This window comes from Equus przewalskii, chromosome 5 (genome assembly GCF_037783145.1).
Source record: "Equus przewalskii isolate Varuska chromosome 5, EquPr2, whole genome shotgun sequence".
Taxonomy (NCBI): domain Eukaryota; kingdom Metazoa; phylum Chordata; class Mammalia; order Perissodactyla; family Equidae; genus Equus; species Equus przewalskii.
In genome coordinates this window covers 8763778-8769777 of record NC_091835.1, presented here as the reverse complement: position 1 = coordinate 8769777, position 6000 = coordinate 8763778, and the positions used below count along the sequence as shown (strand labels likewise).

Genomic DNA, 6000 nt, shown 5'->3' with positions numbered 1-6000 from the left:
AGAGCTGACAAGGAATTAAAAACAGTTATTATAAATATGTTAAATAACTTACAAGGAAATATAAACAATTGGGGAAGCTCCACAGAGAAATAGAAACTATAAAAAAGAATAAAATTCAAATTCTATAAAAAAATAATATCTGAAATAAAAAATTCATTGAATGAGTTTAAGAGCAGACTGGATGCAGCAGAAGAAAGGATCAAGTAGATAGAAATTATCCAAACAGAAGCACTGAGAGAAAAAGATTAAAATAAAAACAGAACACAGAATCTAAGACCTGTAGGACAATAGCAAGTAGTCTAAGCTATATGTAATGGGAGCCTCAGAAGGCAAGGAGAGACACATGGGGGACAGAAAGTGTTTGAACAGATAATAGCTAAAAATTTTCCAATAATGGTGAAATACGTCAACTCACATATAAAGAAGTAGACCCCATGCAGGATAAATACAAAAAAGCCACATATAGGCACATCATAACCCAGTTGCTGAAAACCAAAATGAGGAGGAAAATATTTAAAGCAGAGAAAAAAAGACACATTTTTTTCAGAGGGACAATGCTGAAAATGAAGGCTGTCTTTTAGCCCACTGAAGCCAGAAGACAACAGAACGATATCTTTAAACGCGGAACAAAAAAAGTAGACCCAAGATTCTATACATAGTGGCAACATTTTTTTAAATGAAGGAGAAATGGAGATATTTTTAAACAAACAAAAGTATGAGAGGTCATTGTCAGCAGGCCTGCACAAGAAATGCCAAAGGAAGCTCTTCAAACTGGAAGAAAATGATCCCAGAGAGAAAGTGGAATCTGAAGGAAGGAATAAGGAACATACATCAGACATGGTAAACATGTGAGTAAATCTAAAAGACCATTTTTTCTTAATGTCATTAACAACTTTACTGACTTATTAAGGCAAAAATAAATTTAAAAAGTCTTGTGTGGTTTACAAAATATGTAGAAATAAAACATATAACAATATTACACAATGGGAGGAACAAATGAATTCTATTGTTGTAAGGTTTATATATTTTAAGTGATTGGCATAATATTAACTTAAAGTGGTTGTGATAAATTAAGACTTCACTGTAATTTCTAGAGCAACCTCCTAAAAATAACACAATGGGGTACAGCTAAAAGGTTAATAGATAAAATAAAATTGAATACTAAAAATTACTTCATTATTCCAAATGAAAGGAGAGAGGAAACAAAGGAAGAGAAAACAGATAAGTCAAATAGAAAACAAATAACAAAATGGCAGAATTAACCCCAAACATAGCAATAATTATATTAAATACAAATAACTAAACAATCCAATTAAAAGGCAGAGATTGCTGGTCTCGATTTAAAAATAAACAGAATCAAACTATATCTTGTTTACAGGAGATATACTTTAAATATAACGACAGAGATAACTTGAAAATAAAATAATGGAAAAAAACATGCCATGAAAATGCTAACCAACAGAAAGCTGTTGTGGCCATCTCAATATCAGAAAGAGTAGGCTTAAGATAAGCAGTATTATTAGAGATAAAGAGGGATATTTCATAATGATAAAAGGGTCAATTCTTCAAAAGGACCTCACAATCCTAAATGTGGATGCACTGAATAACATTGTTTAAAAAAATTAAAATTGATAGAACCTAAAGGAAAGATAGAAAATTCCACAAATATATTTGAATATGATGGATAGATCAAGCAGACAAAAATCAATACAAATGTGAAAAAATTGAACATTATTAATCAACCTGACTTACTTGACACTTATAGAACACTAAAACCAACAATTGCAGAATACACGTTCTTTTTACATGTACATGGAACATTCACCAAGATACAGTATATGTTGAGCCATGAGACAAAATCAATAAAGCCAAAACAACTGAACTCATACAGAGCATGTTCTCAGACCACACTGAAATTAAAATATAGATAAATAACAAAAAAACTCTAAAAAGTCCCCAGTAGCAATATCCTTCTAAATAATCCATGGGTCTAAGAAGTCACAAGAAAAATTAGAAAATAGTAACCAAAAATAATAAAAACACACAAAAGTAATGCTTAGAGGGAAATGTATAACTTTATATGCATTTATTATAAAGAAGAAAACATTTAAAGTTAATGATCTCAGCTACCAACTCAAGAAGCCAGAAAAAGAGAAGAAATGAAACCCAAAGAAAATAGAAGGAAATAATGATAAGATGGGAAATTAATAAAATGGTCAAACAATAGAGGAAAGGCAGTTAAACCACAAGGCACTTCTTTAAAATTGATAAACCTCTATTTACACTGATAAAGGTAAAAAGAGGAAAAATACAAATTATCACAATCGGGAATTTAAAAAGTGGAATCACTTCAAATTCTACAGCTATTAAAAGGGTAATAAATATTATGAACATCTTTATGCTAACAAATGTGGTAACTGGAATGTTAGGGACAAATTTCTTGAAAAATTCAAGTTTCCAAAACAGACATGAAAAGAAATAGGATGTCTGAATAGCTAAAGAACTTGAAATGGTAATAAAACTTTCTCTCAAAGAAATTCCAGGGGCTGGCTCCGTGGCGGAGTGGTTAAGTTCGTGCCCTCCGCTGCGGCAGCCCAGGGTGCAGATCCTGGGTGCCGACATGGCACTGCTTGTCAGGCCACGTTGAGGCGGCGTCCCACATCCCACAGCTAGAAGGACCTGCAACTATGTACGGGAGGTTTGGGGAGATAAAGCAGAAAAGAAAAAAAAGGTTGGCAACAGTTGTTAGCTCAGGTGCCAATCCTTAAAAAAAAAAAAAGAAATTCCAGGCCCTAACACTTAAAGAAGAAGAAATATCAATCATACACAAACTCTTTCAGAGCAGAACAAAAGAGGGAACTCTTTCTGACTGATTTGATGAGGCCAGCATCACCAATCTTTTGGAAGAAAACAGAAAATCTTGGTAAGTTTGGGGTAGGCAAACATTTCCACCAACACAGAAAGCATTAGCCATAAAAGCTAAAATTAATAAATTAGACTTCCTCAAAATTAAAACATTTTGCTCTTCAAAAGACACTATTAAGAAAATGAAAATGAAATGCTTGGAGTGGGAGAAAATATTTACAAACCATTTATCTAATAAAGGAGTCATATCGGAAGTATGAGAGAATTATGTAAATTAGGGAATTGTAAATATTTTTAGACTTTATATTCACTTCCAATTGCTGCTGTAACAAATCACCTCAAATTTAGTGGCTTAAAACAACACAAATTTTGTATCTTACCATTCGGGAAGTCAGAAGTCTAAAATCAAGATGTCAGCAGGGCTGTGTTCCTTTTCCTTGCCTTTTCCAGCTGCTAGAGGCTGTTTGCATTCCTTGGCTTGTGGCCCCTTCCTTGCATCACTCCAGTCTTTTGCTTCCAACATCACGTCTTCCCACTACTGACTCGGACCCTCCTGCTTCTCTCTTATAAAGACCCTTGTGATTATATCGGGCACACCTGGAAAATCCGGGATAATTGAGGTCAGTCAGCTTCTAAGGTTAATCACAGCTGTGAAGTCCCTTTTACCAGGTAAAGCAACCTATTCACAGGTTCCAGGGGTTCAAACATGGACATCTTTAAGGGCCGTTATTCACCCGACCACAGAAGTCATAATGGTATTGGGGTTATATAGGAAACTATCGTTAATTCTAAGAGATGTATATTGAATTATTTAGGAGTGAAATGTCATGATGTCTGTAAATTACCTTTAAATACTTCATCAAGAGAAGGAAGCAACTGTGACAAAATCTTAATAATAAAGTCTGGGTGGTAGGTATATGAGAGGTCATTAGATTCTTCTCCCTTTTAATATTTGAAAAATTTCATAATAAATATTCTAAGCTTAATGAAAAAAATACTGAAATGTCAGTCTAGGGATTAGAAAGCTCACATACTAGCCTATAAATAAACAAAAGTGGAAGCAAGAGATCAGTTAGTTAGCTGGCTACTTAGTTATTGTAATAGGTCTGTTGAAAAAGACTCCGGGGTCTGAGCTAGGGAGACGGCAGCGCATGCGGAGAGAAGTGGATAGATGTGCAATACATTTTGCAGGTCCTACCTAAGTAGGTTTGAAGGTTTTTAGGAGCGTGAGGGTAAACTGAGCCTCAAAGGTAATAAAAATAGACTAAATACATTGAGTGTCTACTGTCCAGTCGCTCTTCATATTTAATCCTCACAACAAAACTATGAGGTGGATACAATTCACATCCACATCTTACACGCAATCAGTTTCTCCAGCCACGGGACGGGAAGTAGAAGTGCTAGTTGTTGGGACTTGGTTTACATTTAAATAGGAGCAGGTGCCCGGGGGTCGGGTGGGGTGGCTGAGGGGGCCGTAAAGGGAAGGAGGAGTTGGGTAGGCATCCGTAGGGACAGGGCCAGCCCGCGATTGGCCGAGCGGCCAAGGGAGGGCTGCGCAGATCCAGCCTCGCTAGCCTGGGGGAAGCAACAGCTCGCCTGACCCCCTCCGGGTGAGGTCTCTACCTCCTCTGCGACTTAGGTGGGGAGTCAGCTCGCCGAGCCCGGCAGGATGCGGCGCCCGCTGTGGCCTGGGGGCTCTGGGGGGCTCCGGCTGCTCCTCTGCTTCCTGCTGCTGAACAGCCGCCCAGGAGGCTGCAGCGACACTAGTGGCCACGGTCAGGAGGAAACATGGGGGGTGCGGACAGGGCCAGAGAGCGATCCTGAGAGAAGTGGGTCAGGGGGCCTCAGGGTTAGGAAATGAAGAGGAAAAGAATGTGTTTGGGGGCGTGAAAAGAAATAAACGTAGAGGGCATCTCGTAGAAAGAGGCGGAGGCTTGGGGTGGGGTTCTGCATATGGGATCTGGACCTAAGGGAAGCGGATTCCGGAAGGTTGGGGATTCGGGCCAGGGGAGGGGGTGGCAGGGAAGGCCGGGAAGACAAATGGGCAGAGGGAAGTAAAACTGGCCTGTGCGGCCACAGGAGAAGAAGACGCGCCGAAGGGCCGGGGAAGAGATGCCCAGGGCTGAGGGATCGGCAGGGGATCAGGATCGGCAGGGGATCAGGATCCCTTCACAGTAGAGGCAGGAACCGCGGGCATCCGGGTCCCGGCTCCGGAAAGAAGGCTGGGCCGAGAGAAGAGCCAGAGCTTCTTCATAAGCCCCCAGAGCCTGGTGGCTGCCATCCGATTTCCAATAAGAAGGGGAAGGCCAGGCTGGGGTAAAAGAGGATGGAGGGGAAAGGGCCCATCCTTCCTTCTCACCCTCCCCTCGGCGCCCGCGGGGAGACCAGCGCTGACTCAGTCCGAGTAGCTAGAGCCCGACTGCGCAGACTCCAGGATTCCCGCGCCCGGCGCGTCGGGAACGCGGCACAAACTCCTAGACTGACGCCATCCCTCCCCGCCCGGTTCTTGGGTTCAGAGGCCAAGGCAGGGGACTCTCCAAGAACTGTACGGGGGACGCGAACTGGTGGCGAATGACAGGAAAGGTCAGGGGGAAGGACGGTCAAGCCTTGTGGGGATGCCTCGCCCTTTTTAACCGCCCCCCCCCCCAGAGATTACCCCGTGCCAGGCTTCGGCCACCTCTCAGCACCACGGACAGTGCCGGGCGCCCTGTAGGTCTGGCCGAGGGTGTTCAGGTCACCACTTTTCCTATCAGTCCTGGGAGCACCGCCTCAGAGAAGGATCTTCCCTTCCAGAAGCTCTTTTCCTTCTCAGAAGGGTGCTGGAGGTTCTGCTCTTTCCTAAAGTCGGGAAACTGATAGTAGGATCCATTTGATTGGGGAAAGAAATTTCCTTTCTTAAGGCCTGTCCATAATGACTCATGGTAATTCCACTGTAGAAAAAACAGGACTGTCCTCCAAACCTACCCCATCTACGTGGAATAAGGAAGGTGTATATAGCATTAGGGTTATTTTCTTCCACCCCCTCTTCTTCCTCTCTGCACAGTTGGGCCAACTGTGACTTTCACGACAGGATCCAGATACTCAAACCCTATACATACCAAAACGTCTTCCTCTAAGGAGTCCAGGCCTCCTCTC

At 41.6% G+C, this 6000-nt stretch overlaps 1 protein-coding gene and 1 long non-coding RNA gene across 7 annotated transcripts in view; one reads left to right on the top strand and one right to left on the bottom strand.

The window, feature by feature from the left end:
- Positions 1-652: 652 nt before the first annotated feature.
- On the bottom strand, positions 653-5270 carry LOC139083453 (uncharacterized). The gene is made up of 4 exons (XR_011540162.1): positions 5225-5270; positions 4489-4685; positions 3246-3462; positions 653-805 (listed from the first exon to the last, which is right to left on the bottom strand). It is a non-coding gene; the product is annotated as an uncharacterized lncRNA (long non-coding RNA).
- The window catches only part of PTPRN (protein tyrosine phosphatase receptor type N), a 37422-nt gene continuing 35785 nt past the window's right edge, over positions 4364-6000 (top strand). For 2 of the 6 annotated variants that reach the window (XM_070619908.1, XM_070619905.1), the window contains exon 1: positions 4364-4475. The gene's annotated coding sequence lies outside the window, so the exon portion shown is untranslated. Of the gene's footprint in view, positions 4476-4499; positions 4641-5308; positions 5449-6000 lie in introns of those variants that run through there. The other 4 variants (XM_070619907.1, XM_070619904.1, XM_070619909.1 and 1 more) reach the window with 3 other exon arrangements.